This window comes from Canis lupus, chromosome 11 (assembly GCF_011100685.1).
Source record: "Canis lupus familiaris isolate Mischka breed German Shepherd chromosome 11, alternate assembly UU_Cfam_GSD_1.0, whole genome shotgun sequence".
NCBI classification, from domain to species: Eukaryota; Metazoa; Chordata; class Mammalia; order Carnivora; family Canidae; genus Canis; species Canis lupus.
In genome coordinates, this window is record NC_049232.1 from 26,725,692 (window position 1) to 26,741,843 (window position 16,152).

The window sequence follows — 16,152 nt, forward strand, 5'->3', positions numbered from 1 at the left end:
CAGAACCAACTGATGAAAGGTAGAATCAAGTTGTTCCCAGTGTAACCTGTGGTAAAAGAAGGGCTGTGGTCTATGAAAAACACACAAAAAGGTACGCAGAGAATTAAATCAGTCTCTCCCAAATACACTTCTGGTGCTCTAAGAAAGTAAGAGGTGTACTTTGGTCACACTTACAGATATAGCCCTAAAAGTACAGTGCCGTGAGGAGAGAGAGACAGTGAATAAATGGTACAAAACATATACTGAAAGCACACTGTGTGCATATCTGAAATCACTGAGGAGTTTTACAGATGAAGCAATAGGGAGAGGTCAAATAACTCTTCTGAAGTCTCATGGCTAGTACATGGTTAAACCTGGATCTAAATAAATAAATAAATAAACAAACAAATAAACAAACAAACAAACAAACCTGGATCTATCTGATGCTACAGCCAAGAGCTTTCCACCCTACTTCACCTTGACTTCCTCCAGGGGTGAGCTGGCTTCCGGCTAACCTTATCCATATAGGAGACAAGGCTCCCGCCTGTCCACACAAATCAACCTGCTAGGAATGTTTCTCAGAGTTAGTTAACTGAAAATGTAGCTGAATTCACTCATGAATTTCATGTGCTTGAGAAAGCCCACGGGAACTTAAACCTGGGTGAACTGGCTGAGGTTCCAGGCCACAAAGCTGCCAGCCAGTGACTAAGCCATCACCTGGGGCAACTCTTTTGGCACAGTGCAGGTCAAGGCTGGGGGAGGAAAAGACAGCCCAAGCATGATCTCTACATGCCCCCAATCTCTCTTCAGAGATTGCAAGAGCCTCTCTCACTCTGAGCTGTCAGTAATACAGAGAATTCTCTTTGAAGGTAACCTAATTTTAAGTAGAAAAAGAAAAGGTAAGAAAAAAAAAAAAGAAAAGAAAAGGATCTCTGCTTCGTCTTTAGAAGCAACTAAGCCTTCCCTCCATGTTTTCCACAGCCTCTCTAGAGCTTTCAGAGACCTTCTAACACTATGATGCCAGGGGCATGAAGAGTAGAAAGGACAAGATGATTTTCAGGGTTGTATTCTGAAGAGACCAGTAGTGAGGATCAGCTAGTCTTTTTCCCTTCCTCCCTTCCTCTCTCTCTCTCTCTCTCTCTCTCTCTCTCTAGATTTCATCCGTTTATTTGAGAGAGCAAGCACGAGCTAGCGTACACAGAGGGAGAGGGAGAAGCAGACTCCCGGCTGAGCAGGAAGCCTGATGGGGGGCTCGATGGCAGGGCCCTAAGATCATGACCTGAGCCGAAGGCAGATGCTCAACTGAGCCACCCAGGCGCCCCTCAGCCAGTGTTTCTAATGGGAGTGAATGTCCTGGGTGAACTCAGGGGAAGCTTAGTAGTACTAAAACATACTGTCCCTCAGGGCTGTCTGTTTATTTCACCTCCTATGTGAGGGCTTTCAATAGTTAAAATAGGATTTTCTTCCCCAGAAGCTTAGGAAAGCTGATGATTCACCCAGGTGCACAACAGCTGCTGGGGAGACCTGAGGGAAGGGGCCACCCGGCAAAGACAGGCTATGTACGGTGAGAAGGGTCTCCCAGGAGTGCCCTACATGCCAAGCCATATGTTGTCGAGATATTAATCCAAACCCATCTTGCGCACTTTACGATGTTTACTCTCTTTGTGATGTGGAACATTAAATTATATCCAAGAACAACACAAGTCCTTCTAGTTCTATTCCACACTTATTTCTTTGCTAAAGAGATTTATAACTTGGAAACAAAGCCCTCTGCCTAACAGCAGCAATAATACTCAGCAAAAAAAGGGAAACAAAACTGTTAATTCAAGCTTCCCTAAAAGGTACTGCCCCAGTGAAGCCTTAGTTCAACCTAAGTAGAAAATGGAGAAACCTTCTACTGATCACTTTTTTCCAAAGACGCCTACATCACTGAGAGTCCTAAAGAGGTAAAGCCCAAAACTAAAAAAACAGAGAACATCACAGCTTCACACCTGCCCCAACTGAAACAACTCTGAAAACCTGTAAGAGAATTCCAAAAAGGGAAGACTAACTCACCAACATAAGTATTAAGAGCGAGGGGCAGGAATATGAAGTAAGGCTACCTGGATTAGTCACAGCCCTACCCTAACTGTATGACCCTCAGTAATTCAGACTCTCCAAACCTCAATTTTTCATGTCTATGGAATGGGGATGTTTTAAGGATCTATTATTTGAAAGCCCTTTTATAAACAATAAAATGTGAAGCGTACTTTAGGCCTGACGGTTATTCCAAAGACCTCTGGCTGAGAAAACCTAAGACACTTCTGAGGAACAGAAAAACAAGGCTGTCACTTCCAAGGGACAATGTACAGTAACTAGTTCTAGGTGTTTAAAGGAATAAAGTGAGAACAGAGTGGAATTTGAAGAAGAGACCACACTTGGGTCTGCCCAGAGATATTTTTAAAAATATTAATAATACATGTGCACAGCTCAAATATGAAAAAGCACACAAAGATATTCAGTGAGAGGTCAGTCTCTCTTTTCCCTCACTGCCCAGACACCCAGGGTTCCTCACCAAAGACAACCACTCCAGTTTCTCATGTACTCTTCCAGAGATAATCCAATCAGCTTGTTTCTGCCTCAGATGGAGATACCATTGGTGGCAACATTTTTAGACCTAAAAGGTAATACCAAGCAAAGCAGTTCTGCCAGAGGCCCCTAAAGACTATGAAAAGAACAGGGCAGGATAAGATACTGCCCTGCAAAAGCCTCCATGGAGGTATAGATTTCCTCTGGCTATTTTTTTTTTTTTCCCCTCTGGCTATTAATACTGCTTTGCCCTTTGGCCAACCACATTTAAGCAATAATTTTGTACACTGTACCTCTTCCTTTCACTTGTGCCAGTTCATTCAGAACTCCTTCTCAGAGAAGCCATTAACAGGAATGATCCCTGGGACCTCAGTCTGTACCAGGATGACCACCGGGCCCTTAGAAGTAGATAACCTGCCTCAGCAGAGGCTGGGCAAAAGGATAAAAAAAAAAATAAAAAATAAAAATAAATAAATAAATTACATAAATCCCTAGGTTGCCATCTTTCTAAGCTCAGGATACAAGGGAGGATAAAGCAAAACAGGTGGTCTCTGTAGGACTTGGCTCAAGAGACCAAGTCTCTATCCACAGAAAATTACAGAACACTCTCAACCAAACCTAGGCTTTCAATAAAACTCCCTTGAAAGCTTTTAGGTTGGGCAGCCCAGGTGGCTCAGCGGTTTAGCGCCGCCTTCAGCCCAGGGCCTGGTCCTAGAGACCCGGATCGAGTCCCACATCAGGCTCCCTGCAAGGAGAGCCTTGCAGTCCCACATCAGGCTCCCTGCAAGGCAGAGCCTCTCTGCCTCTCCCTCTCTCTCTCTCTCTCTGTGTCTCTCATGAATAAATAAATAAAATAAAATCTTAGAAAGAAAGAAAGCTAGCTTTTAGGTTATGTCCACCTCTCCCTTTCTTCTTCCACAAGGAACTTAAATATGTGAAATTTCAGCCTGTATCGAAAGGTCACAAATGGGTAGCCTTGATGCCAAATCTGAACCACAGATATACTTTGATAGTCCCTGGAGATTTCATATAAAAATCTAGATTTGTGGCTTCTCTTGTAATATAAGATGAAGAGAACAAAAGAGACGCACTTGCCATGACTATACACTCAGTAGCAGCTGTTCTACATGCAGCTCTACATACAGGTCCACCATTCCTGTTGCTCACACTGTTTCCTATCTGGCCCTGAAAACATCTTTGAAGACCCCTGGCCAGTAAGTGACAGAGAAGGCTGAGATAGGCATATCAGCTGACAAAGAGCAGGACTCCTACATTCAAAAGCACTTATTAAACATCCTCTATGTACCAGGAACTGTGCTGGGGACGGAGTACACAAAAAGGAATGAGGAATGCACTTTCTGCCCTCTAGGAATTTCTAATCCAGGTGGTAAGCAAAGACTTACTCTATAGAATCAGACTACTTCAGACACAAAGGGCTCTGGGAGTTGAGCATGCCAGACTCACTGTGAGGAGCATTTAAGGAAAGCTTCAGGAAAGAATTGGGAACTGAACAGCACTGTTATTTCTCAGGCTTTCATGTATTCCTTCATTCAACAAGTATTTATGGTGTCCATGTTACACTCGGCATTACGCTGAAGACACAAAATCAAGCAGAGTCCATGTCCTTGAGATGTTCATATAGTAACAGACAAAATAACTAACCAGGATAAAGTATGCTAAATTCTATAATCAAAGTGTTGCTATGGAGATATAGATGAGGAGGTATTCATCAAGGTTCACTGAAGAAGGCAGTTGTGCAGCTTAAGCAGGAAAAGAAGGAGAGGGGACTCTGGGCAGAAGAACTGGCCGAGTCACAAACATGAGGCCAAGATTAGAGGGCCACATGGACCAGTTTATCAAGAGCCAAGCATACATGTGGGTAATGGTAGAGGACAGAATTAAAAAAGTGGGACAGGGATACATCGTGATAGGCACAGAACATAGGAACGTTCGGACAAGAGGGTGCCACTGAAGGCTTGGAAGTCTGAGGGCTCTCCAGTCAGCACTGTGTTTAGGAAGACCCCAAGAAGCAGTGGTACACAATGTCCTAGAGGAAACCGAAGTAAAGGATAGGAGGAGGCTCCCATAGTAACTCAGGAGCAGTTACAGGGAACAGGGGGAGCATTAAGACTAGGTAAGAAAGATACTGCAGAGGCTTGCCAAAAAATTTAAGACAATAGCACTTCTTTGAAAAAGACTCTATTTTTTTTAAACCAACTCAGACTGGTCTTCCCTCCCAATAAGGTTTCAGCCTATTTGTTTCATTCATAGAAGTAAGGCACCGGTAATTACGATACTCAGGTTTTTTAGAAACTCAGCTTGAGATCAATAATAATGAGGGGTAGTAGCTTCAGGGGTTTTCCCCCCACTCCCACCCCCACTGCTACACTGAACCAGTTGTAAATCTCAAAGAGAAAGGAGTCAACTTGAACACAAAATCCGAGTCAGTGTATTTGACTGTGCCTCCCTGACCTTGTGCAAGGACCAGAAATGGGCATACAAATCAGAAGAAAGTGTGACAGAAGTCAAAGTTCCCATAACAAGCTAATTGCTTCACGTCTGTCTGAAGAGCAGAAGGCAAGAGACAAGGAGAACATACTGTCAGAGGGCCCCAGGCAAGCTCTGGACAGCCAGCCCTGCTCCAGTAACATCCCCACATCGGTCAACCGGGAGAGCGGATTAAAGACAGCCTTGGAAAAGCGAGGAGTAAGTCAAGTAAGGGAGAAGATGACAAAGAAGCACCAGAGTTCCTTGGTATTCATGACTTTTAGTTACTCAGCACAAGCCAGCTGTGACCACTGATATGAACAGTCAATCAACAAAGGAGACAGGCAATGATGCAATGGTGAAGGTAACACTTGCTTGGTCAGCATACCTTATCCTGGAACCAAGTCTCGGGTCAGGAACTAGAAATTACTATTGTTAACATGATTGGTAACACAGAGTACTTAAGACTGTGCCAGAGGAACCACTTTCCATATGTATTCTTTCAAGTATTTCTCAAGACAGTTCCAAGAGGAACTATTACTATTCCCATTCTATAGATCATGAAATTAAGGCTCAGAGAAAATGGGTAATTTGTCCATGACTTGACAGCTATTAAGTAAACAGCATAATACAAAACCAAGTGAGCTGACTCCAGAAATGTTTTAAACCACCAACACACCATTCACTCCCTCACTCTTCTTTTAGTGGTGTATTATGGGTTTGCTTGGGTCACCAGATAAGGTCCACTGATGCACTGGCCCCATTCTTTACAGAACACCTGTAAAGGTGTTCAGAGCATCCTGGCTTGAGCATTTGTTCTTTGTTTTTAAAATCGGGGGAAGCTTCAATTCTATTTCCTCTGGGGTAAGATCAAGAGAAAACATACTTCAACATGAGTAGGAAAGAAATCAGCATGACAGCCAAAAACCTCACCAGCAAGGGTTTTAAGATAATGAACAAGGCAGTCATTGGAGGCAGGGCCTTCTTCCTCCCTGGAGATTTTTAACTGCAGTGGCATCTTGCATCTTTATAAGGCTTTAAATAATTTTAACAACTTCTATGGCCACCCTCTGTGAGCCCTCTGGCTTGAGTCTCAGCTCTGCCAGTAATATGCTGATGGCCTTAAAAAAGGTATATAGCCCATTTCACTTCTCTGGAGCTCAGTTTTGTCATCAGTAAAGTAAGAACCCATCAAATACAAAACTCAAGCACTGGAAGGTGAAAGATCCACAAGGGTACCTCCTGACTCTTTACTCAACCAAGGAACCACCAACAGCCATTTCTTGGATCTGAACCAGACCCAGCACTGAGGTTTCCAATAAAATTGATATAAAGACCTCTAGGATGTCTTCTAGCCCATAAACACCACAATTTCAGACTTTAGCGGCCAGCCAGGCCCAAGGATAGAGACTCTGCTTCACGAATACAATCAAACCAACTCCCCATGAGCAGCAATGGGGAGAGTCACAAAATCAACCTTAAATACCTTCCTTAAGATCTTGCCCCTTAAGCTTCCAAAACCTACTACCAACTGAATTCAAAGTGTGACCAATCAATGTTGTCTGTATCGATTGTCCTACTTTATGTTACTTCCACTGAACTAGTTTTCTGGAGTTTGGTCAGATGGTTGCTGACCCCGTGGGAGCCTCACAGAAATGAAAGAGGCAAAAGCATGAAGCTATTTCCAGACATAAATAAACACCCATTTAAAAGTCCACGGTATCAGCCTCCCTCACCTGACCTAGGAGATGCATCTGTGATTCTTCTTTCAGTTTCTATGACTCCTCCCTTCATTTTTTTTTAAGATTTATTTATTTATTCATGAGAGACACACACAGAGAGAGGCAGAGATATAGGCAGAGGGAGAAGCAGGTTCCCCACAAGAAGCCTGATGTGGAACTCGATCCCGGATCCTGGGATCATGCCCTGAGCCAAAGGCAGACACTCAACCGCTGAGCCACTCAAGTGTCCCTATAACTCCTCCCTTCACAAGACAGAAAAGGCAGAGAACTCACAGTAAGTCAAGTAGCTAGACATGGATCAGTTCACTGACTCCTGTGATTTTCCTCTGCCTAGAATGATAAATGGTAATTAAAAGGCCCACAGTGCCCTCAGTCAGGACACAGCCAGCAAACGGACCTCAGAAACATACCCCTTCCCATTTCTCTGCGGATAGGACATGGGACATGGGCTAAACATCAGACACTATCCAAAGGCTCCAACTTGGGTCCAGGAACACCTGAGCCAATATAGCAGCTTCAGCTATGAAAATAAGGCCAAGGAGGCATCAGAGACACAAACGGTAAATGGAACACCTCAAAAGTCCAAGATTTGGGGAGCACCTGGGTAGTTCAGTCAGTTAAGCATCCAACTCTTGATTTCGGCAAGGGTCATGATCTCGGGGTCATGAGACTGAGCCCGGAAGTCCAGCTCTGCACCGGGCATGGAGCCTGCTTAAGATTCCCTGTCTCCCTCTGCCCCTCCCCTCTTCTCGCTCTCAAAAAAAATCTGTTTTTACAAAGTCCACAGTTTGGAAGAAAATAAAAGTAGTCAAGACTAAACTCAATTCTAGCCTCTTTGGAGAAGGCCAGGTAAAAATTATCCCTCCCACCTCTACCTCCACACATATTCCATTTCTTCTCGAGCTCTCTTAACAGCATTAGGTTTTGAGGCAGACAATATGGAATAACATCAGAAAGGGACAAAACAGGGACACCTGGGTGGCTCAGCCATTGAGTGTCTGCCTTTGGACGCTCCCGGAGTTCTGGGATCAAGTCCCACATCAGGCTCCCTAGAAGGAGCTTGCTTCTCCCTCTGCCTATGTCTCTGCCTCTCTCTCTGTGTGGTCTCTGATGAATAAATAAATAAAATCTTAAAAAAAAAAAAAAGGGGATCCCTGGGTGGCGCAGCGGTTTAGCGCCTGCCTTTGGCCCAGGGCGCGATCCTGGAGACCCGGGATCGAATCCCACGTCAGGCTCCTGGTGCATGGAGCCTGCTTCTCCCTCTGCTTGTGTCTCTGCCTCTCTCTCTCTCTCACTGTGTACCTATCATAAATAAATAAAATAAAATAAAATTTAAAAAAAAAAAAAAAGGGACAAAACAACTTCTGCCCTGAATTATTAGGGATATTAATAAGAAAAGAAATAGGGGATCCCTGGGTGGCTCATGGGGATCCCTGGGTGGCTCAGTGGTTTAGCGCCTGCCTGTGGCCCAGGGCGTGATCCTGGAGTCCTGGGATCGAGTACCGCGTCGGGCTCCCAGCATGGAGCCTGCTTCTCCCTCCTCCTGTGTCTCTGCTTCTCTCTCTCTCTCTCTATCATAAATAAATAAATAAATCTTTAAAAAAAAAAGAAAAGAAATGGCATTCTTATTAATCCTCATGCTTACAAACATGTAACGGCCAAGGAGTTTCCTGGTCCTGCTACATACTTTATACAATAGGCTCAGCGATTAGAAACAGCTCAGCGGAAAAAAAAAAAAAAAAAAAGAAACAGCTCAGCGGGGCAGCCCGCCGGAAGTGGGGGGGGGGGGGCGCTGTTCAGCGGTTTAGCGCCGCCTTCAGCCCAGGGTGTGATCCTAGAGGCTCAGGATCCAGTCCCACATCAGGCTCCCTACATGGAGCCTGCTTCTCCCTCTCCCTGTGTCTCTGCTTCTCTCTCTGTCTCTCTCATGAATAAATAAAATCTTTTTGAAAAAAGAAACAGCTCAGCTGGTTGGCAAATGGAACTAGGAGGGACATTCACAGCTTTGACCCTTATAAAAGTCAACTAGCTCAAATCTTCCCACGACAATCCTTAGCTATTGCCAGCTATCTCAGGAGAAGTCAAACAGGAATGATTAACAAGAGAACTACCCTAAGGCATCCCATCCAGGGAAACTTTATTGAGCTCTTCAAGAGCAGGAACTCTTTCTCACTTAAGTGTCCTCAACATTTTCCATTGGGCCTGGCCCTAGGAAGGCCTTGAGAAAATAAATGGTCTCATATCCTGCTGATGATAGTAGGCTCCTGGTGAGAGGAAGAGGGGTAGCATAGCCCAAAAGAATCACTGTGTTTGGGATGCCTGGGTGATTCAGTGGTTGAGTGCCTGCCTTCCACTCAGGTCATGATCCCGGGGTCCTGGGATCGAGTGCCACATCGGGCTCCCCACAGGGAGCCTGCTTCTCCCTTCATCTATGTCTCTGCCTCTCTCTCTGTGTTTCTCTCATGAATAAATAAAATCTTAAAAAAAAAAAAAGAATCACGGTGGAGTCAGAACTGAGTTTAAAGCCTGGCTACAAAAAACTTTGACTTTGGTCAAGTCACTTAACCTCATTGAGCCCATTTTTTCATTTGTAAAATGGGGATAATACCAACTATTTTACAAGGTTGATAGCAAGATTGAATGAGATAATGTTCTACTATTTTTGCCAGTCTGGCGTGGTGATAGCTCAATCTTCTAGGTATAAAACATGCCTTGGGATCCCTGGATGGCGCAGCGGTTTGGCGCCTGCCTTTGGCCCAGGGCGCGATCCTGGAGACCCGGGATCGAATCCCACGTCGGGCTCCCGGTGCATGGGGCCTGCTTCTCCCTCTGCCTGTGTCTCTGCCTCTCTCTCTCTCTGTGACTATCATAAATAAATAAATAAATACCTAAAAAAAAAATTTAAAAAAAAAAAAAAAACATGCCTTGATGGCTGTATTAGAGAGACAATATAAGTAAGACCATGCATTCTCAATGAGGGTAGTATCACCCCCAAGTAGAAGAGGTTGGGGAGCGGGGGATTGATTCTTGGGGAAGAAAATTCTTACATATTTTAAGTTGATGGCCCTCCAAAGGGCCACAGTACTTAAACAGATACATAGTATTAAAATTCCATGGGCAGTGGTATTAAAATTCCATGGGGGGAAAAAGTCCCAAAAGATAATAAAGAACAAAAGGTTGAGAATCACTTGATTAGACGTCTCAATAGCTGAACCACTATGTTTAAGAACCTCACCATGCTGGCACCCTAATCTCACACTTCCAATCTCTAGAACTGGGGAGAAATATATGTTTGTTATTTAAACCACCCAGCCAATGATATTCTAATACAGCATGCCATAAATGACTTAAGACACATCTCCATGCCTAAAACACCAAAGCCAAGAGTACTGTTAGGAGAATGAGACCTGGCCAGCCAACAAAATCACACCCTTATCTATGTGCTGCCTGGTGGAACCTGAAGGAACTACAAGTCTGTGTTGAACATAATTCTGTTGTTCCTGGATTCTGTCTCCAAGGTGGAAAACAGCACAAGGAAGGATGCTAGTTGTAAACCTTCCCAAGTCAGTAAAATTCTCAGAGATTCTTCACATGTGTCCTGAGCAGCTTCTATCTTTTACAAGGTTCTTATCCCAAAGGCAAACTCAATTACTGTCTACGCTAGGAATCAGGGGTTACCCAAAGCCCCACCTCAATAGCAAGGGGCTATTCTCTTCCTCCCTTGCTCAGCATCGAAGCTCTTGATGAAAGAACATGAAGAAAAGAGCAGAATATTGCCGCTTTAGACTACACATAATTAAAATAAGAAGCTCTATGCTGTGATAAACTAAGGCTTGCAGCTTAAGGCTGACTCAGAGAAGGCTAAAGTATTCATCCTTGTTCAGAAAGAGAAAAGATTAGCCTCACAAGGACAGGTCTCCAAATTGACACCAAATCCAGGAGTTAGAGATGCCTGTGCTACAGAGCATGAGCTAAGCACCAGCTGCGGCCCCAGCGAAAAATCCCCAGGAATATATGACCAAGGCGCTAGCATTGTAAGCATGTTCAGATTAGCTCTCCTGAAAAGAAGCTTACTCCAAGAGACTGGCAGAGAGCCTCTGCAGCACAGCTTCACTCAGGAAAGGATAGAAAATGAATGGAAAAAAAAGACAAGAAGTAGGATGAAGTCAGAGCATGAATCCACAAACATAATGAACAAAGAACTGAAAAACATCTACCTATTTGGGAAAAGGTACAACTTGATTTTAGAGACTCATTTTTCAAAAAATACTCTCATTAATAGAAAATCTTCATTCTTTAAGGGTAGAAACCGTTACTGCATTCCTATGTCATTAACGTGTTCCTCATTTAATCACTCTTCCAAGTAAGCATTACCTTTTTTTTTTTTTTAAGAATTTTAAAGTCATCTCTACAACCAACATCAGGCTCGAACTCACAATCCCAAGATCAAGAGCCACGTGTTCCACTGAATGAACCAGCCAAGCACTCCAGTATTCCCGTTTTTATGCAATGGAAAACTAAGCCTAGGAAGTGACTTGTGCAAGGTCATACAACTAATAAATGATAAATTCAAAACATGTTCACCATTACACCAAAATAATCTATTTTGTCCACGTCAAAAGAACGTCTTACTCATGTGAAGACAAATCAGGTGACAAGGTTGCTTTAACCATGTCATTTGGGGTAAAAAAAAAAAAAAAAAAAAAAAAAAAAGGCAAAAAAAAAAAAAAAAACCAACAGCATGGTATTCTGTATCAATGAAACTGATCACTAACATGGTTCAAAATGTCTCTGAAGACCATTTCAGAGGTAGATTTTCAAAACTGCATTGGACAATGACCCTATCACTGAAGCCACACTCCCACCACTCACACCTACACATACCACTCTAAAGGAGAACAGCACTCAAGGAAGAAGTTCTGGCTGGTTTATTTTAAAACCCATATTGTCAGTTTTTCAGTTTTATTTAATTAGCCTTTCATCAGGTCAATGAAACACACCAGGGCTCAAAGTTGGCCTCTGCAGAGAATAACTGGCCTCCAAAGACATCAGGGAAGGTCAAAAAATAGGAATCCAAGAAAAGGCAACTTCTCATTCCTAGGTTACCATATAACCAATTCCCCAGTCCCACCATCTGTAAAATGGAGGCAGTCTTTTCTGTAGCCAATTTCATCAGAACATCTCATGTATGAATTAGCAGATTAAATTCATGAAACCTAAAGAAAAACTAAAGTCAGTCTGGTGTGACGACACCTTCTTAAAAACCTAAGGGCCAAGAAAAAAAAAAACCCTAAGGGCCACATTTCAACTGAAACCACACATTGGAGGGATCCCCGGGTGGCGCAGCGGTTTGGCGCCTGCCTTTGGCGCAGGGCGCGATCCTGGAGACCCGGGATCGAATCCCACGTCGGGCTCCCTGCATGGGGCCTGCTTCTCCCTCTCTCTCCCTCTCTCTCTCTCTGTCTGTGTGTGTGTGTGTGATGTGACTATCATGAATAAATAAAATCTTTAAAATAAAAAAAAATAAAGAAACCACACACTGGGGACACTGGGTGGCCTTTGGCCCAGGGTGTGATCTTGGAGATCTGGTTTCGAGTCCCACATCAGGCTCCATGCATGGAGCCTGCTTCTCCCTCTCTGTCTCTCATGAATAAATAAAACATTAAAAGAAAGAAAGAAAAGAAAAGACCACACACCAAGTTACAATCCATCATACAAACCTCAATCCTAACATCCTCAAACCCTGGCTCCTGTCAAAAACCTATCCAAAACCCAAATCTGGCTCTATTTTTATCAGAAAACCACCACAAAAAAAGCTTGGGTGGGGCGACAGCTAAAAACACACATACAAAACAAAACATCTTTTGGCTGTCAAAACAATCACTGCCACTGTTTATAAACACATCAGTTTCTTTTCTTATCAAACACGGAAGATTCAGTCTCCTCATGCCTACCTACTCTCTGTTAATCTAACCCCTTCAATCCCCCAGAGCAGTTTGTGGGTTTTTTTTGTTTGTTTGTTTTACTGAGGCCAGAAAGCCAGACAGGCTTGAATCAGTGCCAGGTATTTTCACTAGTTTGGTAGAAATCTGACACTACAGATAGGTGGTCAATATTTTTTTAAAGACATCGAACGGGGCAGCCCGGGTGGCTCAGCGGTTTAGCGCGGACTTCGGCCCAGGGTGTGATCCTGAAGTCCCGGGGATCGGGTCCCGAGTCGGGCTCCCTGCAGGGAGCCTGCTTCTCCCTCTGCCTGTGTCTCTGCCTCTGTGGGTCTCACATAAATAAATAAAATCCTTATAAAAAATAAACCGAACGTCCCTCTAGCTTCGAGAGTGCAAGGAAACCCTCACTGGCCTCTGGGGTCTTAGGTGTTGTTTGCCACCCAGAGCCCCATTTCAGGGGCTCATACGGCAACGGATTCCCTCCAATCTTCTACAGCAGAGACTCTCAAGGCAAGAGTTCCAAGACCATCAGAATCAGAACACCTGGGAAGCACTGCAGGCATCCATACTCCACCTTAAACGCAACCTTCTAGGTGATTGGAAAAACACCAAAGTCTGTAACCTGTGCTTCCGAGCCAAGTCTTCCATCTGCCGGGAAAAGGGGAAACGCAAGCGTGGAAATAGCACGCGGGTAGAGGGCAATCCCATATGGCGAAGAGGCAGAGGCCTCAGCCAAGAACCAGTGTTAACGAAACAGCAGTTAGATGCAGAAACTGAGGGCGGGAGAAGCAAACAGGGAAGGAAGCTGGTAGAAATCAAAAGCTAGTCTCGGAATCCCCACCGCCTCATCTCCTGGCACTTAGGAAGAGTTACTGGAGACGCTCTGGAAAGAAAAGGTAGGGAAGGCGACTCCTGGGCTGAGGCCGGGGCTCAGTCAGACGTCCCGCTTCGGAGGGACGAGGTGTAGTGGGGGCAGGGGTGTCCTGGGGGGGATCCGGAGAGTGCTGGGAGGGCGCCGGGCCGGCGGGAGGAGGCTCCCACCGCGCCCTGAGCCCTCTCCCGGCTCCGGGGCCGGGCGGCCCGCACCGCCCCTACCTTGGGCTTCCCGCCCGGCAGCCGAGGGGCAGACACAACCCCCACAATTCCAGGCGGCTGCAGCGGCAACCAGCTCCCCGTGCGCAGACGCGGCGACGACCCTCTGCAGCCGTGAGCGCGCAGTTATTACGTCGCTCGCCGTCTCGCCCAATAGCCGCCTCCCTCCCCTTTCCTGGCTGCGGAGTGGTTAAGCCCCGCCTCCCTCCCGGGCGCTAAGCCCCGCCCCCGCGCGCAGCCGCTGTGCTCTCCCCGGTCCCCCTCCGCGGGAGGGAGACGCGGCAGGGGGTCTGACTGCGCTCTCAGGCTAAGCCAGAACGGCGCTAGGAAGTTTCATCTCTGATTTCCCAACAGCCTTATTTCTTTCGACCGGAAGGAACAACAGAAGGAAACCAGAAGATATGAGTAAAAATTCAGCCGCTGCCATTCGGTGTGGGATATATCCGAGAGTCTCAAGCACTAAAAACAGTCCTTTGAAAATTCGTGCATATAGTTCACCAGCAAGTCATCTACTTTGTATTGTGTGACTTAACAACGACCTATCATTTTCTTTTTTTTTCAATTTTTTTTTTTTTTTTTAATTTATGATAGTCACAGAGAGAGAGAGGCAGAGACATAGGCAGAGGAGAAGCAGGCTCCATGCACCGGGAGCCCGACGTGGGATTCGATCCCAGGTCTCCAGGATCGCGCCCTGGGCCAAAGGCAGGCGCCAAACCGCTGCGCCACCCAGGGATCCCTTTCTTTCTTTTTTTTTTTTTAAGATTTATTTATTTATTCAGAGAGAGCGAGAGAGAGGCAGAGGGAGAAGCAGGCTCCACGCAGGAAGCCTGACGTGGGACTCAATCCCGGGTCTCCAGGATCACACCCCGGGCTTCAGGCGGCGCTAAACCGCTGCGCCACCCGGGCTGCCCCGACCTATCATTTTCAAAGTAAAAGTCATCTACAGCTGAAATTCTGCTCTACCTCTGAATGTCTTATATTATTTACTGTCTTATATTATTACTGTCTTATATTATTTACTTATTAATATACTGCATATATTATTTACTTCTTACAACTGCCTAAGATCAGAACAGTCATTCCCTTTTCATAGACGGGAAGCTAAGAGTCAAAGAAGTTGAAGAACTTGTACGAGGTCATACAGTCAGGAAGTGACAAAATAGAATGTAAGCCAGAATTGGGTGCTTCCCAAAGTCCCCTTCTCTGCGTGATAAGACCTTCCCTTCCCTGACCAGAGCAGTTTAATCCGACTGGCAAAATAGGGTTCTCCTTCAGGCCCTGAGCGTCCAGACGCAGTGATTCCTAGAGAAAACGACAATTCAAACAAGCAGTAACTTCCTCCAAACAGCAGGTATTCTCCAAGAGGAAACAATCAACCTGTCTGGAGTTATTTTCCATAATCGATGTATTATGTGGGCTTCTAGCAGTTGGTCTACTTTCTTGATTATGTTTACTTCAAACAGATGCGAAATTACCTTTAAGCTGTGAGCAAATTGGTTAGTAGCCTGGGGAAGGAGAACAAGCCTTTGGGCAATAGTTGAGTGGGAAGTGCCAGTTTTTTCAGAAAGGTCTACATAGGACACTTCCCTGGGACTGGGTAGGAAAGGATAAGTATCAGCTCACTTTTTCCATGGGACACCCAGGCGGCTACTAAGAGTAGTGGGGGGGCAGGAAGATTAGCCCAGGAATAATCCTACCTTGTGTCACTGCCTAGTACCATGGGGATAAATAGTAAATTTAAAAAATAACTATGGCCTCAGTGATAAGTTACAGAATGAATATATAAATTACAATGGAGCCTGATGCAAGTTATAAAAAGACATTAAAGTGCTACAAGAGTAATATGCTTATAAATAGAATAAGCTCAAGTGTTAGAATGAATAAATAAATGCATGGGCCAAGAGAAGACTCCAGCTGGACACAGAGCTGCCAGCACTCAAGAACCTGGCTTCCTTCTTAGGACAGATATAACCAGTTTAAGTGTGTGGGAAAGGGAAATTCTGAGTCCCACCAGTTCCCAAAACCTTGACTGAAAACCGCCTTCCCAGGAGAACTAGCTCTGAGCTCAAGCTTCCTCAGCTGCTAAAACCAGTGTGCAGGGCTGTGCCTAAGCAGAGAGCCACACTTTCATGGCCCCCAAACAAGGAGGACCACTGTAAAGGTGAGAAGTTTGAAATCCAGGGATCAGAGTGGGTGATGGGATCACAGAAGTCTCTGTTTCCTTGTATTAATCTTGGAATTGAGCAGAAATAAGTTTTAAATTTCCTCTTAAATAAGTTAACAACAAACAAAAGCCACATCTTCTTACAGCTCTATTGGAGAGCTTCAAAGATCCCTCT

At 44.9% G+C, this 16,152-nt stretch overlaps 1 protein-coding gene across 1 annotated transcript in view; it reads right to left on the reverse strand.

Annotated features, from left to right (window-relative positions):
* The window catches only part of SIL1 (SIL1 nucleotide exchange factor), a 219,446-nt gene extending 205,478 nt beyond the window's left edge, over positions 1-13,968 (reverse strand). Inside the window, exon 1 of the mRNA XM_038552319.1 lies at positions 13,817-13,968. The gene's annotated coding sequence lies outside the window, so the exon portion shown is untranslated. The remainder of the gene's footprint in view (positions 1-13,816) is intronic.
* Between the last annotated feature and the right edge of the window lie 2,184 nt (positions 13,969-16,152).